General features: G+C 36.3%; 1 long non-coding RNA gene across 1 annotated transcript in view; it reads right to left on the bottom strand.

Annotated features, from left to right (window-relative positions):
- The window catches only part of LOC105468247 (uncharacterized), a 135,386-nt gene that overhangs the window by 15,686 nt on the left and 97,476 nt on the right, over window positions 1-22,224 (bottom strand). Inside the window, exon 3 of the long non-coding RNA XR_011609916.1 lies at window positions 4,719-4,786. This is a non-coding gene — a long non-coding RNA (uncharacterized lncRNA). The remainder of the gene's footprint in view (window positions 1-4,718; window positions 4,787-22,224) is intronic.

Raw genomic sequence — 22,224 nt, forward strand, 5'->3', positions numbered from 1 at the left:
AAAAAAAATGCACTTAGCTGTATTATAACTTTTCTTTTATCTCTTTTTTATGTCACAGCTATGTTTCATTCTATGTTGCAATAATTCAATTTTTAAAACATTCTTTGTATAAGTAGGTCATACATTTATGAATTCTATTTCATAATAGTAAAGGGAGAGTTAAAATATTGTGCTGTTTGTTCATACTGAGCTATTTTAAGTATAGATAATATGAAAGTTTTAAACAAAGTTACTGAACAGAGGTGTGCACACTGTGAGAACTCAATAAAAAAAATAGAGAGCGTCCTTTCAAAGTGGAACTAATTACATTGTTTCGTGATGTTTTTCATCAATGCTCATTACTTGCTCCATAAATACAGTGTTTCCTGAAGAATATGACAGAAAAATAAAAGACGAGAATGATTTTGAATAAGCTCCCAAACTCATCTAACAAGTTTAAGAAGTATGTTAGAAATAATAGATGGGTAGGTAAGTACGGAGAGAATGAATTTAAAAATTTTTCCTCTGTGAAAGCAACACCAAACTTAAACAGGCAAGAAAGATTTCATTGAACGCGATTGCAATAAAATAGAGAGAGACCAGAATACAGTACAAAAGCCTTCCCCCCACCTTATCCACAGAGTATAGGTTCCAAGACTCACAGTGGATGCTGAACCTCAGGATCGAGCCCTTTAGGTAAATACAGTCGTGTATTGCTTAATGTGGAGGACATACTCTGAGAAAAGTATCAATCGGCAATTTTGTTGTAGGAACATCATAGAGAGTACTTACACAAGCCTAAATGGAATAGCCAACTACCACCCAGGCTATATGGTGTAGTCTACTGCTTCTAGGCTACAAATCTGTACAATATGTTAATATTGTATAACATGTTAAAACTGTAACACAATGGTATTTGTGTATTTAAACATAGGAAAGGTAATGTGTTGTGCTGCAACATTACACAGCTTGAGCCTAGCTGCATGTGTGGACAAAGTCCTAGCTTCCACCCACCTCTAGGCAATAGGAATTTTTCACCTCCATAATAATGTTTTTTTTTAAGAGACAAGGTCTTTCTCTGTCACTTAGGCTGAAGTGCAGTGGTGTGATCATCACTCACTGTGACCTGCAACTCCTGGGCTCAAGCTATCCTCCCACCTCACCATCCCAAATAGCTGGGACCACAGGCATGCACTACCATGCCCAGCTAATTTTTAAATTATTTTTGGTAGAAACAGGGTTATGTTTCCCAGGCTGTTCTCAAACTGCTGGCCTCAAATGACCTTCCCACCTTGACCTCCAAAATGTTGGGATTACAGGTGTGAGCTACCTCACCAGGTCTCCATTATAATCTTATGGGACCACCATTGTGCATGTGACCTTTCATTAACTAAAACTTCATTATGTGGTACATGACTACTGTTTTCCCCTATACATACATACCAATGATACAGCTTAATTTATACATTGGGCACTATAAGAGATTAACATCAATAACTAACAATAATATACAACAATTATAACAATATGCCAGCATCACTACTCTGGTGCTTTGGGGTCATTATTAAGTAACATAGGGTTACTTCAACACAAACATTGGGGTACCTCGACAGTCGATCAGATAACCTAGATGGTTTCTAGGTGACTAATGGGTGAGTAGCACATACAACGTGCATATGCTGGGCAAAGGAATGATTCATGTGGTGGGTTGGATGAAGCTGGGTGACACTGTTGTGGGTGGGTCTTTGTTCTTAGAGCTCCCAAGATGGTGGCACCTACTCCCAAGATGACAGCAAGCCTTTTGTTCTCTGACCTGGGGTTCTGGGCCTCAGGGATTCGAAGGAATGGAACCTTGGGCCATGTGGTGAGTGTTACAGCTCTATTAGAAGCCGTGGATCACAGAAGAGAACTGTGGAACCCAGCGACTAGTGTTCAGCTTAATTAGGATGAACCTGGGCACTTAGCCACACAGGAACAATGATGAGCCTCCAGCCCGAATGGGAGCAGCAATGGGTACCTGGCTGGGTCAGAAAGACCACAGATACCCTGCGGGATCCAGAAGGGTGGAAGTCAATGGTGGGTCTGCAACAGCGGCAATCGGCAGTGGTGGATGGCAAGCAAAACCTCAGCTCGAGCCGGAACAAACACAGACCAGAAGAGTGTGCAGCTGCAAGATTTAATAGAGTGAAAACTGAGCTCCCATGCAACGGGAGGGGACCCAAAGGGGGTTGCCCACTCCCATGTCGAATGCCTGGGATTTGTATCCCAGTCACTGTCCCTCCCCCTGTGCTTTCAGATGATAGATGATTTGATTGTTTCTTTACCTCCTGCTTTTAGCCTAATTGGTATTTTAGTGAGCCCTCTTTACGACCTGATTGGTTGGGTGTGAGCTGCATTACAAGCCCCATGTTTCAAAGTGGGCGTAGTCACCTTCACCAGCTAGGCTTAGGAATTCTTAGTCCGCCTAGGACATCCAGTTAGTCCTGTCTCTCAGCACGAGATTTTTATCATACTACCCAGAACACTATGTAATTTAAAACTAACAAATTCTTTATTTCTGGAATTTTCATTTAATATTTTTGGACTGCAATTGACTGTGCGTGGGTAACTGAAACTACGGGAAGTCAAACTATGGATAAAGGGTACCTATAGTATGAACTCAACTGCATTGAAAGCGACGGCAGGAGAGTTTTGGAAAAGCCAGGCATGAAGATCATAGACAACGTGTGTTGCCAACTGATCTTACCCAAAAGAAAAGTAAACTATCTCATATTTTCATGAAAAGAGGTAGTTTTATAACTTTGAGCAAGGCAGTCACCTAAGTTAGGCTACTACTCTCCCACAGAAAGTAGGAGATGGGGTGCTATCTCTCTTAATGTTTACATTTTAAAGACATGGCAAACAGATCCTTCAGACATTCCTGAGTTGTAAAACTGACCAGAGGCTTTTAAAAGGATTTACTTCTCAAAGGGGCAGAGAAATAATTAACAATTACAGATTTTCTAAGTGAAATGCTCTAAGGAAAGGGAGATCAGGACCTGGAGTCAGAAGGAAGGCTGCCTAAAGTTTAGTCAGGCAGAGGGAACTACAAGGCCACCTGTAAATTAGTCACCCTGGAAACCATAAACTTAATCCACTCATCCCCAATACCTTCTTCTCAGCCCCAAGGTATTGAGAATTTGTTTTTGGATGAGGACAAAATTGTGTTTTGAATAATTGATCCATTTTTTGTTGTTATTCTTGTATTTATTAAAATTTAGAAAAAATAAAATAAAATAAAACTTAGAAGATAAGACAAAGTGTTTCCCATATAATTTTTGTCAACTGTGAAGAAAATACCATGACTAATGAAAATGTATGCATGGATAAGTTTGGATATGTCTGTTAAAAATTTTTGTTGTGTGTGTGTATATATATATATATGTTAACATACAGGATAAATGTCACATTTTATTGATAGGTAAGTATTGTCCTAAATGCTACAATTTTATCACAATTTGCCCTGTTATCATAAACAATATAAATAATCATTTAAATGACTGAGCAATACAATTAATTTTCCATTATAAAATTTATATTCAACAGGCAGCATGAACATTTTATATACTCCCTTAAGCTAAATATATTTCTGCTGTGCTTTCATTTAAAGTAGATTTTCATTTATACAATACTCTATTGCTAAAGCACTGAGGGCTTACTTCAGAAATATGCATTTCATTTTTTTTTTTTTTTTTTTTTTTTTTTTTGAGAGGGAGTCTGGCTCTGTCGCTCAGGCTGGAGTGCAGTGGCCGGATCTCAGCTCACTGCAAGCTCCGCCTCCCGGGTTTACGCCATTCTCCTGCCTCAGCCTCCCGAGTAGCTGGGACTACAGGCGCCCGCCACCTCGCCCGGCTAGTTTTTTTGTATTTTTTAGTAGAGATGGGGTTTCACCGTGTTAGCCAGGATGGTCTTGATCTCCTGACCTCGTGATCCGCCCGTCTCGGCCTCCCAAAGTGCTGGGATTACAGGCTTGAGCCACTGCGCCCGGCCTGCATTTCATTTTTTAAGTACATGAAAGTATATTAAAAATCTCCCATTATTATCTCTACTTATGAATATCTGTTTGTACAAGACTTGAAGTTGAACAAAATGATTTTTTATGAAACCATTAAGCAAAGATTCATTTAGCCCTAAGGATAGAAATAATTGTATCTGTGTAGATCTGGTTTTGTAATAGATCTAATATTTCTAAATTTGCAAATAAGTTCTATTAGAGTTTTCCCCAAGCATATCCCTAGACACTAATAACAAATATTTGAAAAAGATACTGCTATTTTTTTTCTCTCTGCATTTCTTATTACTTATGTGCATCATCTACCCTTCATATTTTCCAGTAAGTGATTGGTTTAAACACAATTCTTACAATATAGCGTTTGTGACACAGAGTGCATTTTATGAATAAAGGAACAAAAATGTTTGTTTTCCCTTTCAAATGTTTTTGCTAATCTTTCTTATTTAGTCTTTTGAGTAAACATCATTCTATAGGTTGCAATAATCTTTAATGAATCATAATGTATAAATTTAAAAATTATAATGCATATAAATAAGTTGATATTATTTATGTCCTATAAGAATCTGTTAAATTATGAAAAGCAAGATCTCCTTGTGCATTTGATCATTCTTAAAAATTCAATTTATTCACTCTCAAACTTTCAGAAATAATAAAACAAAAAAACATTGTTTAAAGTGAAGCAAATCACCTGTTCTTGAAGTGGAGGTCTGAGCAACCATGAGGCAGTAAGAGTGACTTCAGCAAATCTGAGGCAACCTGTGGAGCGGCAAAAGCAGTAGATTTAGAGGCAGGAAGACCTGGATAGGAATTTCAGCTATATCATTTTTTTGGCACATATTGGAAACAAAGAATAACTTATTCTCTTTCTTGCCTATGTTAAAATATCTACATATGATTATTAAATTGCTCTTTGTAGTTCTCTTAGTATTAATTATATCAGAAATTTTCATTGTGTAACCCTATTTATTCTTTTGCAGTCATTTTCCTATTTACATCTGTCAATTTTCATTTTTTAATGTCCCCTTTCAACTTTGTAGTTCACATCAGAAAAGGAGCAATGTGTAAAACACTTTTAAATCAGAAATGGATGATCTCACAGATCACCTTTAAAAATATGATATAGCAGCAACTGCATGGTTCTGATGTTTCCCTTGATCCAAATCTATTTTCTCCATTAAATGTCCAAAGATTAGAACTATGTGATAGCAGACAGCTTTTTTGTGGCCTTACCTCTTTTTTGTATTTTCCAAATTTTCTATATGTAATTATATCAAGTCAGTAGCTTCATTGTGTTTAAGCAGATGACACCAACCCGGGCATATTCATAGAATCATAATAGCGTTTTTGGACAAACAAAGACGATTTCTCTTGCTTTGTTTCTCTCATTTCTGCAGGAATGGCAGCTCCCCCAAATTCCACCCTGATAGTTTTTTTTTTAATCTTTAGGACAGTGTCTCCTACCTACTCACCAAGTGTTTATCAGAGTTATCTCCTTCTGTGTCTGTGGTTTTTCACATTCCTGCTCTATTTTCATGTGGTATCTACTGCCACATCATCAAGACCTGCACCAAAGGCAGCACCACTCATGCTCAAAGTGCCAAGACCCAGTTCCTGTTTTCTATTCTGAAAGTAAATGGGTCTGAATAGACACTATGTGTTGCACTTGTACTACAAAAATTGTTCTCAGTTATAAAAGAACAAGTAGTGCTTTCACTGTCTCACGTAAAATTTAAAGTAACTGCCACTAAAGCTTTTCTTCTGCTTTCATTGCAGCTTTCTCTTTCTGGAGTTTAAACATAAGTTCAGAGATGTGGGCACAGGCACAGGATAATCTAATGAGAGTCAACAGCTTTACAGAAGAAGCAATCTGTCTTTTTCCAATACAGATGCCATGTTTTTAAATCAATTGTACTTCTTTACTCTTTTATTTTAGGTTACTTTTCCCCCAAGGAATGTATTTATTCTTGAGTATACAGATATTCAAGGAGATTAATTTCTCCTATGTGACTTCGCCTCTCACAGCCCCTTCCATGAGAGGTTAGACAAAGAGACAGGTCCAAGTTCTATTCTGAGCTGCTTTAGGGCATGTATAGCACCCTTCAATAAAAGGACAAAGTAAGCCCCATATAGCAGTTTATTGTCTGTTGGTTGGTTTTGTTTTTCCCCCAGGTAGACATAGCAGCAGTCAGCAGGGAAAGAAAATAATATCTACTTTTTGATTCCTGGGAATTCTCCATCTGTGATGGACTAGAGGCAAGATCAGATCACCTCTGGTGCACTACAAATAGAAAGGATTAGAGAGCTCCACTCTCAAGGAAGCAAAGGACATCTATCCTGAAGTGAAAGTAAATTAAACCTAGTAAATTAAACAAATTGACATCAAAATTGCAAAGACAAACTGAGTTTATACTGTTGTATTTTATTTCATATTCTAATTATTACTACAGCTATGATAACTCTATACTTACATAATTACCATTTTCATAATTTTCACATTTTAAAGATATGAACATAAAGTCTAAAATTACCCCAAATAATGAAAAATCGATTGAATTAGTGGGTTACTAAAATTATTTTAATTTAATAATATGCAAAAACCTTTGTTTCTTGGGTAAAGACACCATGGATTCAATCGAACTACTTATCTAGAATTGATATGTAACTTTATTGTCTAGTAGATGAGGGCTATGTGGCCATAAATTATCAAAACTACCCTACCAATGCTAAGGGAATAAATTAACCTAATGGATGATTTTGTGGAAGGATGACTTACTTCGGGGTGAGTATATTCTACTGTGGCTCCTCATTTCACCTTTTTAAAGCAATTATTCCTGAAATGAAATAAAGTATAACTTTAATTTGTATACCTACTCATATATACCTAAAATATCCCACTAGAAACCATCTCTGATGGTTTTACCTTTCCCGTCTTTGATCAATATCCTGGAGAGAACCTACAGCAGCTATCTAGTCACCTGTGGGTACTGCAACTGTCTTTTGTCAGATATTAAAAACTCTAGTCCAGTTTACTATTAGTTAACATCAAATCTGGCTTTTTCTCTTGCAGGACACTTTCTTAGGCTCTTTGGAGCATCTCCTTGTGTCAATTAGTTATTGTTGTATTACAGGACAGCCTAAAACTCGATGGTTTAAAACAACAACCAATTATGATCTCTTAGAAGTCTGTGGTTTGACTGGTATAGTTCACTAATCTAGATTGGTTTACCTAGGAGTGACTCAGCTCCACCCCTCTTTCATCTTCATCCTGTCTTTGGGATGAGTGGGCTTTCTGAGTCACATTCTTCTCTTGATAATGCAAAGGCATAAGGAAGGATGGGTTAATGTGAGTGTACAAGCATATTTAAAATATATGTTATAGCATATCTACTGTCATTTCAAAGGTGAAAGCAAATCACATGGGTAAGCCCAACATCAATGGAGAACATATTCTTTCCTTGAAAGTGAGGACAAGAGAATGTGAATATTTCTGGGTAATAATTTAATCTACCACATTCTCTTTAATTCCTATATCCTGTCCTAACACCCCCAACCACCACCGCTCCATAACACTATTCCCTGAATTAGTGATGAAAACACTGGGCCTTACTACTTTTTCCTCCATCTTTTTGTGCAGAAGTGTCACACTTGTAAGGCAGTCCTTTCAGAATGATTCAAACCTGTTACCTTCTATAGGGTCTTTATGACCCACAGGGAAACTCAGCGTCTTTGGGCCACCAAACTTTAAGAGTCATGGTCATTTCTACAATAATCCTGTTTCTTTGCCTCACACTAAAAGGCACTTCTAGGGAGTATTGTGTCATCATGATTTCCAGGTAACATGTGGTCATCGATTTCTGTATCTTTCCCAAACCCCAGGGCACATGAATCAAGATTCATTAACATAGTCTCACCATGTTGGCACGAGGGAACCTGGGGCTCTTTTATGTAGCTCGATCACTGAGGTAGGGAAGAAAAAGTCCAAGTATCACAACTTATGCTAAAGGTTTAAATATCCTTAGTTTCTACTGTCTTGATGGTCACCAAGCAGCAATGTACCATCTTCAGAGCTCCATTGCCCTTGTGTGCTGCATTGTGAGTTTTCAATTTAGGGTGTCAAACTGTGGTTGAATAAATAAAAATGGGAAAGTTTCCATGTTCATGATTATGCTAGTATTTTCTCCTTTGACCCATTATCCAGTACTGATTTATATAGGTAGAAGCCTACTTGTTATAACTTAAACAGTTCATAGAATGCCTCAGCATCTAAGCATATTTTTCCTATCTGGATGCCGTAATAAATAAAACAACACTATTAAACATGATTTCTTCAAGTCAGCATCTCATCTGTAGGAAGCTCATACTTTAGACTTATGTACTTTGGGAAGATTACTGGACTTTGGTTAGGAGTACAGATAAAGTAGGAGTAGATATGTTGTGAAAGGAAATCAGGGATCAGAAAAAGACTTCCCTTTTTTATTTAAAGCTACTCCCAGTTAATAGAATTGTTCACATTGTCAGTACTGCCATATTGGTGCATAGAGTTTCTTAAAATTAGACACTTTAAACATGAACATATTTGCAAAAAACGAGATGAAAATCCTTGTGTTTAGCTTTTCCCCTAAGAAACTATGATACTCAGAGCAAAGTTTAGTACCCTCATTATTTTATTTATGCTTGTTTTACATGTATAGGGTATTATAAGCCAGACATTACAGAGGGCATGCAAAATTGCTTTAAACAGCAAAGTACTATGTGATGAATTGATTATATCACTGTAATTACTTCTAATGTATATATTTAATCAAAATGTATATTTCTAACTTCAAAGGCTAAAGAATTATAAGGCATTTTGGAATGTAGTACTTCGGACTTATTACTAATGAAGTACTATTAAGTGGATACTACATTGTAACTTCCATTATTTTATACTTATTTTGAACACTAATTTCATATAAGGGACCTTTTAGGACATGTTTTAGGTGTTATGAGAATAATGTAATTTCCAAATCACTCTGACAATCTTGGAAACATGATGACAAAACTATTCTATTTTTTATTAAAAAATATTATACTTGGGGATTTTGGGGGTCTGATTCCTTGTTAAAGATCCCCAAACATTATATATAAAATCTCCAAACGTTACATATTTGTAATATCCAAAGTATTGTTACATATATTTTAGTCAGTATATTTACAGTTAACTGTTTTATGAGGATCACATGTTAAAAGAATAATTATAATGCTCAGTTTGACAAGAAGAGTACATTTCCTTTTACTTCCTTCAGTAGCAGCCCAGAGATTATCAGAACAAAACTGTTGGCCTTTATGTTTATTTCAAATTATTCTGATATCATTTTTAAAATAATATTAATACATACATGTATAGAAGACCTAAATATAGTATATTTTTAATTTTGCAGCACGTGCATTAATATAATAAATTTTATAATGTACTATTTTAGCTTCATAGGACTGACAAAGTCTCATACATTGGGTGGTTTAAAACAATAGAACTTCATTATCTCACAGTCCTGGAGACTAAAAGTCAAAAATCTATTTTTGTAGACAAAGCTATTCCCACTCTGAAACCTGTAGAGAATCTTTCCTTGCCTCCTTGTAGCTGCTGGTGGTTTGCTGATAATTTTTCGTGCTTCCTGGCTTGTAGATGCATTCCCTCAATCTTATCGTCACATCATGTTCTTTCTGCCTTCAAAGAGCCTCCGCTGTGTGTATCTGTCTCTGTATCCAGATTTCTCCTTTCTATAAAAACATTAGTCATATTGAATTAGAGCTTATTCTAATAACTTCATTTCAACTTGATTAGCTCTGTAGAGTCTTTGTAAAGACTCTGCTTCCAAATATTATGAACTACTTGGGATAGGACTTCATTATTATTATTATTTTTTTTTTGTAGGGAGAGCGTAATTCAACCAATAACATGCACATTAGTCTTCTTAAAATTATACATGACAAAAAAATGGTAACAAATGTGGTAAATCTGTGTATAGATTTGCAGTACAAAATTAAATGCTAATTGAAATGGTTTGGCTGGGTCCCCACCCAAATCTCATCTTAAATTGTAGCTTCCATAATTCCCATGTGTCATGGAAGAGACCCAGTAGTAGATAAATGAATCTCAGGAGTAGGTCTTTCTTGTGCTGTTCTCGTGATAGTGAATAAGTCTCAAGAGATCTGATGATTTTATAAAGGGGAGTTCTGCTGCACAAGCTCTCTTTTACCTGCCGTGATGTAAGACATGACTTTGCTCCTTCTTTGCCTCCTGCCATGATTTGTGAGGCTTCCCCAGCCACGTGAAACTGTGAGTCCATTCAACCTCTTTTTCTTTATAAATTACCCAGTCTTGGGTATGTCTTTATTCACAGCAAGAGAACAGACTAATACACTAATGAATATGTTAATAATTCATGATTTCTCATAAGGAATTTGTTATATTAACACAGTCATGATTTATTTGAAAACTATGACTCGTCTTGAAGAAAATAAGCACAGAGGTACAAGACAATGAGTAAATTTGAATTGGTAGATAATATACAAAGCTTACACACCAAGATAAAAATGATAGTCTTGCACATTTACCTTTCATATTTAGTTATTTAATTCATTTGGAATTTTCTAGGACTTACAGTTTCAATTTCTCTTTTCTTTATATACCAACGTGGCTTCCCCAACACCGTCTATTAAATAATCCATCTTTCTACTGCTTGTGTGTGATGTCATGTATATCATACACCAAGTTTCTAAATATGCATGCTTCTGTTCTGAATTCTTTATTATATTCCATCATGATATGTTATTATATTATAGTCTCAGGACTATTGTTAATGTTACATGACTTTTATTGATGTTATTATTATTATGGTTTGGTAGACTGTTTTAACATCTTCCCACTCTATTCCCTTTTCTTTTTAAAAGGTGTCTTTGGTGGTTATATCATGTTTCAACTCGGTTAGGCTGAACTGTTTCCCAAAATTTGCTTCCTTGTATTTGTCCAGTAAGGTTGGGCCACAAGAGAAATTTTTGTTTAAGATTCGGTGGATGGAACTGAAAGGGCTTCCATTGTACAGTTTATGCTTAATATAGCTTACTTGCTGACTCATCTCATTGTTGTGGGACAGCCGTGCAACTGATTCACCTTCCCCTCTATCCTCCTGCTTCTGCATGTATTAGGAATTATGTGTGTTTTTAGCTCCATGACAAAAGGCATGAGCTTCCCCTGCAGGCTATCCGTACAACCCAAGTCAAGGACAAGAAAAGCCGACACAGGCTTCAGACCATCTTCATGGGTACAGCTTATGTTGTGGGTTGCAATTTATCCTTGCTCTTCCTTACTTTATTCATCTTCCCATCCTGAGAGCATATCCTGTGGAATTCAAGACCCACCGGTTACAAAAACTACCTAAATAGGGCCTACAATTGCTTGAGGTTTGCTCACTCTAACAAATATATTCACCTTAGGCCCTGGCAGCAATCTAATTCCTGTCTCTATGAATTTGCCTATTCTATATATTTCACATAGATGGCAGTCATATAATATGTGGCATTTTGTTATTGATTCTTTGACTCTATATTGTGTTTTCAAGGTTCATTCATGCTATATATTGGTACTTCATTCTTTTTTATTGCTGAATAATATTCCATTGTATGGGTATGATACATTTTGTTCAGCAATCCATTCATCAATTTATTGATGTCCAACACCATTCATTGAAAAGGCTATTTTCTCTCATTGAATGAAAATGAAATGATCACAAATGTGAGGGTTGCTTTCTTGATTTAAAATTTTATTGCACTGATCTATATGCTTATTTTTATGCCATTACTACATTGTCTTAATTACTATCACTTTGTAGGAAGATTTGAAATTAGGTGTGGGAATCCTTTAATTTTGTTCTCCTTTCTCAAAGTTGCTTTGTTTATTAAGAGTTTCTTGTGGCTGGGTGCTGTGGCTTACGCCTGTAATCCCAGCACTTTGGGAGGCCAAGGTGGGTGGATCACCTGAGGTCAGGAGTTCAAGACCAGCCTGGCCAACATGGTGAAATCCTGTCTCTATTAAAAATGCAAAATTAGCTAGGCGTGGTGGTGGGTGCCTGTAATCCCAGCTACTCGGGAGGCTGATGGAGGAGAAATGCTTGAACCTAGGAGACAGAGGTTGTAGTGAACTCAGATTGCACACTGCACTCCAGCCTGGGTGACAGAGCAAGACTCCATCTCAAAAAAAAAAAAAAGAAAAGAAAAGAAAAAAAAGAATCTCTTGCATTTTTACTTGAATTTTAAGGTCAGTTTGTCAATATCTGGAAAAAAACAGCTTGAATATAGATACATATTAAATATGGATTTAAATAAGGATAGTACTGAACTATATATACGTTTAGAGAGTACTGATGTCTTAAACAATATTAAGTTTTCTATTCATTTATTCGTCTTTAATTTTTAAGTTATAATTTATAGTTTTCAGTAAAAAAGGCTTACACTTCTTTATTTATTTATTTATTTTTTATTTATATTTTGAGACAGGATCTCAGTCTTTCACCCAGGCTGGAGCGCAGTGCCATGATCATGGCTCACTATGGTCTCTATCTCTTGGGCTCAACTAATACTTCTTAGCTTCTCAAGAAGCTGAGACTGCAGGTGTTCTCCATAATGCTGGGCTAATTTAAAAAAAATTTTTTTTTTGTAGAAACGGGGTCTCGTGATGCTACCCAGGCTGGTCTCAAACTCCTGGGCTCAAGTGATCCTTCCATGTTGGATTCCCAAAGTGCTGGGATTACCTGCATGAGCCACCGTGCCTGGTCTATTGAACTTTTTAAAATATATATATTCATAAATATTTTTATTTCTTGATGATACTATACATAGAATTATTTATTTGTTTTTTTTTAGATTGTTCATTGCTAGTGTATAGAAATACTATTGATTTTTGTCTATGGATCTTATATCCTACAATGTTCTTAAACTTCTATAATTCTTGAGTTTAGTAATTCGAGTCTTTTTGCTTGTTTCTTGGTGTCTAGATAAAGGTCTGTCAATTGTGTTGATCTTTTCAAATAACCAACTTCTGATTTTATTTCCTTTTATTGTTTTTCTGTACTCTATGTCATTTATTTCTGCTCTAATCTTTATTATTTTCTTTCTTCTGCTTCCTTTAGGTTTAATTTGCTCCTTTTTTCCAGTGTTTTAAAGTGGAAGTTTGAGTTATTGATTTGAGTTTTTTCTTCTTTTTAAATATAGGTATTTACAGCTATAAGTTTTCTTCTAAGCACTGCTTTAGTTAAATCCTATAAATTTTGATTTTTTTTTAAGACAGAATCTTGCTCTGTTGACCAGGCTGGAGTGCAGTGGCGTGATCTCAGCTCACTGCAACTTCCACCTCCTGGGTTCAAGCAATTCTCCTGTCTCAGCCTCCTGAGTAGCTGGGATTACAGGTGCACACCACCACTCCCAGCAAATTTTCTTTTTTTCTTTTTTTGTATTTTTAGTAGAGACAGAGTCTCATCATATTGACCAGGCTGGTCTCAATCTCCTGACCTTGTGATCCACCTGCCTCGGCCTCCCAAAGTGCTGGGATTACAGGTGTGAGCTACCGCCCCCGGCCTTGGATCACATTGTTAAAAAATAAGCAGCCTGACCCAAAACTTCTATATATAAAAAGTATATAAGATATATATGTTTCAGCCGGGCGCTGTGGCTCACGCCTGTAATCCCAACACTTTGGGAGGCCGAGGTGGGCGGATCACAAGGTCAGGAGTTCGAGACCATCCTGGCTAACACGGTGAAACCCTGTCTCTACTAAAAATGCAAAAAATTAGCGGGGCGTGGTGGCGGGCGCCTGTAGTCCCAGCTACTTGGGAGGCTGAGGCAGGAGAACGGCGTGAACCCAGGAGGCGGAGCTTGCAGTGGGCCGAGATTGTGCCACTGCACTCCATTCTGGGAGACAGAGCGAGACTCCGTCTCAAAAAAAAAAAAAAAAAAAAAAGATGTATGTATCTTTCTCTTTCTCTCTTTCCACCTATGCACATGCACACATACACGCATACATGTATTTTTAAGACATTACAGAGTTATTATGGTTAGGCTTGGAATTAGAGTGGGAATAAGGATTAAGAAACAAATAATAACAAAATAAAATAATGGCTTTTCATGACCTTTTATGTTAGTATGTCAGAAAGTGAAAAATGTGATTAACTGAAACTTATGTACTAAAGTAAAATAATTTAATTGCTAGATTTTTTTTTATGATTTTGACAATTTTTAGATGCTAACAAATTTTCATTATACCCAACTGGTAACAAATCGAAAGAATCAGTTTCCTCTGACTAATTTGACATGTTAACCCCTTTAAAGGATAAAATGATAACAAACAATAGCAGCTTTAAAACTAAAAAGAAAATGTTCCTTATTGAAGGAGCAGTAGGAGAAGCATAGAAAAAAATATATTTTTCTACTTTGGTTCTGCAATGCTCAGTAGCAACATTTCTTAGTTTTAACTAACATTCAGACACTTATGTCACACTTTCATAGCAGTCTAGTAAGAAGAGTTTAGGTCAGGAACCACGCTTCCAGAAAGAAAGCACATCCTTTTCCATGGTAGTTTTTTTCACAACAGTCTCTGCAGCAATTCATTCATAAGCTATTTCTTTTTCTTTTGAGCTGATATAGTTCAGGTAAAAAGGAATGAGATTCACATAAAGTAGGCGTGGGAGTTGCTCTGGCTTCATCGTCTCAGGATAACATACCTCTTGTAATATCTTCCATTGCATAGCTTCCAGATTCTTTACAAGTGATATACCCACTTCCAGAAATCACTGTTACTGGAGCAATGTCAAATGACACAATCCCTTAGATTACCAAGGGAACAAAGACGGAGAATAAATTTGGTAACTGTTCAACAGGCAGAATAGAGTACAAAATAAGCAACAAATGATGCAATGTTGCATTCAAGCTGAAGACGATATTTTTTATTCCCTGTGTTCTGCTTCTTGCCTTCTTATTAGCCTTTTTCTTACCGAGGCTTCACCTTTTGTTCCTAGGCTGTAGTTACCCAAATCAGACCAGAGTGCTCATGTGTGCTTCACCCAGTTTAGAAGCAATCACATTTATGCTAATATAAAAATGGATACAGCTAAGTCTCACTACAAAAAATAATCAAATTATTCATGAAAGACATAAAAAGATTGACCACTAAATATTTATTTGAATAACTCCTAATTCTTAAAAAAAATTACTTTAATTTTAACTTAACATTGCTTTGTTCTTCCTTGAATGAGAGCATTGCTGCAATACTCTCTTGTTCCCTAAGTAGCTTTTTCCTCAATTTTCAGTTTATTGTCACCTACACCTTCTAAGCCACCTATATCTGGCATCATTGCTAATTTCTCTCTTCCCTGGATCTTTCATTTTTTTTTTTTTTTTTTTTGAGACGGAGTCTCGCTCTGTCGCCCAGGCTGGAGTGCAGTGGCGCGATCTCGGCTCACTGCAAGCTCCGCCTCCCGGGTTCACGCCATTCTCCTGCCTCAGCCTCCCGAGTAGCTGGGACTACAGGCGCCCACAACCGCGCCCGGCTAATTTTTTGTATTTTTAGTAGAGACGGGGTTTCACCGTGGTCTCGATCTCCTGACCTTGTGATCCGCCCGCCTCGGCCTCCCAAAGTGCTGGGATTACAGGCGTGAGCCACCGCGCCCGGCGGATCTTTCATTTTTAATCAATCAACAAATATTGCCAATTTGTACCTCACATTTTCATCCACTATATTAGTTTGTTTTCACACTGCTATGATGAACTGCCCAAGACTGGCTAATTTATAAAGGAAATAGGTTTAACTGACTCACAGTTCAGCATGGCTGGGGAGACCTCAGGAAACTTAAAATCATTTTGGAAGGTGAAGAGGAAGTAAGGCACCTTCTTCACAAGGTGGCAGGGAGGAGAAGAGCTGAGCAAAGGGGGAAGAGCCCCTTATAAAACCACTGGATCTCATGAGAACTCATTCGATATCGGGAGAACAGCATGGGGGAACCATCCCCAGGATTCAATTACTCCTACCTGGTCTCTCCCTTGACACAGGGATTACAATTCAAGATGAAATTTGGGTAGAGACACAAAGGCTAACCATATCATCCACATATTCCCTTTATTTTCCATTCACTCATTTCTTACTATCTAAAGCTAATATATATGTTATTTTTGTTGTTTCAAGAAACTGCATTATGTAAAGAAGGGTTTCTAGATAGTGGTGTGAACCCAGAAAATCTGAGACAGGTCTCAGTTAATTTAGAAAGTTTATTTTGTCAAGGTTGAGGACGTGCCTGTGACACAGTCTTAGGAAGTCCTAACAAAATCTGCCCAAGGTGGTTGGGGCACAGATTGGTTTTATACATTTTAGGGAGACCTGAGACATCAATCAATATATGTAAGTAGTACATTGGCTTGGTCTGGAAAGGCAGAACAACTTGAAGCAAGGGCAGGAAGACTTGAAGATTCCAGGGAGGGAGATTCCAGATCACCTAGGTAGGTGAGACATAACTATTGCATTCTTTTGAGTTTCTGATTAGCCTTTCCAAAGGAGGCAATCAGATGCACATCTATCTCAGTGAGCAGAGGGATAACTTTGAATAGAATAGGAAGCAGGTTCGCTCTAAGCAGTTTCCAGCTTGAGTTTTCCTTAGTGATTTTGGGGGCCCAAGATATTTTCCTTTCACAGTGGTATATAAATTTTTAAAGGGGAAGGAAAGAATAACTCTAGTATTATCTGGTGGAAAAACCAACCTACCAACACTGACTCTTCAATGAGGTGCTGAAGTTATAGTCAGTATGTTCACTCTTCACCCCTCTAGACGCTTCTTCTATGCTGTCCTTCACCCTCCGGGTCAGCAAGAGGTATGCTCTGGGATTCTTTTGCTATTAAGATGGTGAGTTTCAATAAGTAATTGATATTGATTTTTGTGCCTTACATTGTGGCCCCTTTAAAAGGATGTCATTGTAGCTTAGGTATTTAACTCATTGGTTGAATCTCAGCCACTGGAACCTATGACCACAATGGCATCAATAAGGCCTTAAGAATAATCTAGTTTTCATAGGTCAAAAAGGATAATTAACTAAAATTAGAGCAGTATCTTCTAACTTATGAGTCATCTACATAATATAATATTTTTACTTCAGGACTTAGATTATTCAGTGATAAATTATGCATAAAATTATGGTTGAAAATAAGAAATTAAAAAGTCTTTCTTGAACTTAACATTGAAAACCCAGCCCAAGTTATACATTAACTCATATGTGAACATGGTTTCTAAATTTCTGAAATGTAGTCAAGAGTCGCGGCATACACCTGTAGTGCCAGCTACTTGGGAGGCAGAGGTGGGAGGATCACTTGAGTGCAGGAGTTCAGGCTGCAGTGAGCTATGATTGTGTCTATGAAGAGCCACTGCACTCCAACCTGGGCAACATAGCAAGATCCTATCTAAAAAAAGAAAACATTCTGAAATGTAGATCATAAACTATTTTAATATGTTAAGATTAAGAAATTAAGTAACTATTTGTTTGTTTTCTATTTAAAAAGTTAAGCTTTTGCCCACAGAAATTATATGCATATGCCCTTTATAGAGGATGATGAACCTTTGTGAGCAAAGAGCTCAGAAGTCAAGCTGAAAAACTAGCCAGAGGAATAGGCCTTCTCTCAGAAACAAAGAAATGAACAGAGAAAACTGTTATTTTATAGGATTTGCCAAAAGTTTAAAAAATAAGAATAAACCTGGCTTTCTGGGCCCTCTAAAAATAGTAAGTATTTATAGCACTAGGTTGAACTCACCACTTGGCCTTGAATTGAATATTGAAAGCTTACGTAACATCTAGAAAACATCTCTTCATTTCAAAGGAGAAACAAACAAACAAAAAACAAAAACAGATATTTAAAATTTAGTAGTCCTAGATAACTCAGCTAGTTAGGGGCAGAACAGAAACAAGAAACAAACTTCTTGACTCCAAATTCAAGTCCTTTCTGCCCATTTTACTTTCTAAAAATAGGAAAATCAGGTTAAATATTCCCTAGACTGAATTCCTGTCCTTGGAAAGGGTGAATTCCTAGTCTACTACTTAAACTTGCATGTGGATCTTCAGTATGTTGATCAAGAGATAATGACTCATTCCCTATTAAACATGGTTATTCTCCCTCCCCACTCTTTGAACAGCCCACAGTCATTTCTGTTATTACAGATTTGACTCTCTGCTATCTCTGTAAATCTCATGTTTAAAATTCTCTTTTCCTTGGTCACTGTATCCTGGAATACCTCCTTGTTGTCCCTTGAACCTCAGGGGCATTATGCTTCTCAGTTGAAATGTTCTTCCTCCAGATACTCTCATAGCTCACTCCCTTGCCTCTATCAAGTTTCTATGCAAATGTCAGCCTGTGAGGACTGTCTCAACCATTCTATGTAACGTAGGTCTACCCTAACTCTAAAAATCCTCCTCTCTTTTCTGTGAGACATAAAAATATTTTTTAAATCTTTTATATATTTGTATAGCCCTCATCATTTGACATACTACACTTTCTGCATATTTATTTCTTAATTATCTTATTCACTAGTAACACAACTTCCATTAGGGTAGATTTTTGTTTGCTTTGTGTACTGCTGTATGTGCAGGACCTAGAACAGTGCTTGGCATACAGTTTGTGTTCAATACATTTGTATGACTAAATTAATCAACACTTAATGCTTCTTCCCCAGGTGCCCATTTCTCCAACTTCCTTCACTCCTCGACATATATCACCACTGCCTTTCATCTAGGACTGTTAGGCCTTCCAACCATAAAGAAATATAAAAAATGAAAACTTTAAATTATTCAGGGGAAATTGCACCAGGAAAATGGCAACAAGGCAATGGGTCTCTTTTGGATGTGCACACATCGGAGGGAACGAACCACTTATGTCAAATGTAGTAATAAGCATTCCTCTTTCTCTACCTTGTTCTCAATGGTATAGAATCCGATCTTTTCTCAAAACTCCCATAACAAGTTAAAAAAAACATTTATCTTAACATTTAACACACTTTACTTTATGTTTGTAAATATTACTCTCTCTAATCTGATTATGAATTTCTTAAGATCAGAGACAGTTCTCCATCTTTCTTTTCCTCAGGATGATTAAAACATAAGAAATGCTAGTAAATTTTTACTTAATTGACTTAAATTAAATATTACAGTGAAATTAAGACAAGAGGATCTCCATGAAGCCAGTGATTGCCTTGTATCTCTAGAATTCCAATGCTTGGAGCAATGCTTATAGATAGCAGGAAATCTGTAAAGGTGAAATTAATGAATAAAATAATGAGACAGAGTTGGAAAAAAGCAAAAGTTCAGAGTAACAGGAAGACTGATTAAGTGATTCATGCCAAAAAGCAAAGTAAAAATATTTTTAAGCCTAAGACAAAGAGACAGAAAGAGACTACCAGAAAGTCATCCAGAAGGAGACTACTTCACCAAAAAAGGTGTGACTCACTTTATTACGCTATTTGATTTATTGTGATGCTTTCGAACCAAACTCACAATATCTATGAGGTATGTCTCTACTTAAGTACCTATTGGTAAAGTTTAATTCATAAATTAGGCACAGTAAGAGATTAAAACAATCACTAACAATAAAATAGAACAATTATAATAATATACTGTAATAAAAGTTGTATAAATATTATCTCTGTCTCAAATTACTGTAATATTTTTGGACTGTGGAAAGATAAACCATGGATAAGGGGAGACTATTGTATTCCAAATTTTATTTCACTTATTTTTTATTTTCCTAAACACTCTCACTGCAACTTTACTTCACAAATAAGTTCAAAGGGCCTAACTTCCCTACATGGTTATTAATATTTTAATAACTCATATTTATATACTCTTGCTTCAAATAATATTCACCTAAAGGAAGCTCTCCATAAGTCTTTAAATCTAAACACTTATAATTTATTAAGCATGTTATACTAACAGATTACTATCAATTTGCCTATGTAACAGAAGCTTCAAGTTCCAAATATTTTTTTTTTGTTAAGAAATCCAAATATTTGTGTAGACTGGCCCTGGAAATCTGTTATTCTATTTGGGGACTGTTAACCACTGTGAAAGAAGATAAATGTGTATAGGCATTGAAATAGCTACTTATCCTGAGAAGCCAAATCCCATTAACCCAGCTAAATTGACTCTACTCAAACTGATTTGATCAGAGAATCACTTACCAGAAATCAGAGGCATTTGACACTATGGGCGAAAATAGTATCCTAAACTGCTTTCAAATTTGAATCAAGGACAGCAATAGGATATAAAGGAAAGTATCAACAGTGAATAATTCTGGGTCATTCTTCCCACTGCTTCTGAAGGAATGTAGGCTGACTTTATTTAAGCTATTGTAGGTATAATTGTTAAATAGCATTGCCCAGTAAAAAAAAAAAATCAATAGTAAACCCCAAATGTTTAATTAGTACACATGCAACTTGAGTGTTAGAAATTTTTAGAGTTGCATTATTATATGCATATATACCATAAAAATTACATATTACAAATTCCCCAGAGTTTAGATGATTATTCTATAATTTTAAAAGTTTGTATTTGTTTCATTTTATTGTTTTCATTATCACTAGTAACATTTGTTAGTCTTTCTTGGTGAGAGTCGCTATGGTAAATACTTTAAACAGATCATCACATTCAATCCTTATAAGAATCTTTAGAAGCAAATTACCAAATTATCATTATTTCCCTATAAAATTAAAGAAAGAGGCACGACACAACTAAGAAAAGGTTTCTGCTCACCACACATTTACAGTTTTAAAACAGGTTAATAGGTTGATAGGTTTAAGTTATACAAATACTAAGCAAGTGCTGGGCACAGTGGCTCATGCCTGTACTCCCAACACTTTGGAAGGCCAGAGCAGCCAGATTGCCTGAGCCCAGGATATTGAGACCAGCCTGGGCAACATGGTGAAGCATCTCTACAAAAATACAAAAAATTAGCCAGGCAATGTGGAATGCTCCTTTATTCCCAGCTATTCAGGAGGCTGAGGTGGGAGGATCACTTGAACCAGGGAGGTTGAGGCTGCAATAGGCCATGATTTTGCCACTGCACTCCAGCCTAGCAACAGAGAGAGACCTGTCTAAAAACAAATAAATAATAAAAATATTAAACAAAGCAAGGCATAATTTAGTACTAACTTGATTGATGCAGAACCTCTAGGAGTCAAAGTATTTAGTATCCCCAAATCTTGTATCATTATCCAAAATATTTGTTTATGTAATTCCCTTTATGAAATGTGCTTCTTTGGATTGTAGCAGTTTGTATTCTTCGTTAGTTGTATGAATAAAATGCATTCTTTTCACTCAATAAACTAATTTTGAACCATGACTTTTGTTTTGTATGACCTTGTAGTTTCATAATCTTTGTAAAGAAAATAAGCAAGTTTTTAAAGCAGTTTTAAAGTACACATTTTTTAACAGAGAAAAAGAATATTTATTTACAACGTGTACTCTTAGTTCATATACTAAGAACCTCTATCTACTGGACAAATGGGTAACATAATGAAGAAAGGCAAATAAGTTTTTGTCTAAGGATTGCTAATTGTTTGAAAAGCTTCTTTTCCTTCTTTGGTTATCTTACCTGTTTTAAAAGAACATAGTCTGCCCATAAAAACAGTATTTTATGCTCCGTTTAGAGAACAAAGCCACAAATCTTTCTGGGTGGCTGAAGACTGTCTCTGGGATATATAACAATAAGTCATTTTTTGAAGCATAACCATTTTGAGTTCACTCAGCTATGCTCCTACACTTTTTTTTTTCCACTAGGAGAGGGTTCTAGAAACTAATCCCATCCACAGCACAGCTGACCAAGGATGAACAAGGATTTCTTCAGATTTTCCATAACAATCTCCTCATATATTTCTGTATAGAAGAAAAAACAGAACTGTTTGCTAGTATCTTTATGCCCCTGAGCACAACCAAACCCTCAGCTTACACTGAAATGGCAGTGTTACATAATATTACAAAGTCAGCTATTCTCGTCATGCCTCATATCCCTTTAATGTCTGCTAGTGTTCCCCACTGACTATCTGTTCTTCGTTAAATATATGAATATTTAGGATAGATAGAGAGAGGAAGAGAGAGCAAGAGATTTGGATGAAGTTCCTCCCCTCTTTTTCTCTTTT

This window comes from Macaca nemestrina, chromosome 11 (genome assembly GCF_043159975.1).
Source record: "Macaca nemestrina isolate mMacNem1 chromosome 11, mMacNem.hap1, whole genome shotgun sequence".
NCBI classification, from domain to species: domain Eukaryota; kingdom Metazoa; phylum Chordata; class Mammalia; order Primates; family Cercopithecidae; genus Macaca; species Macaca nemestrina.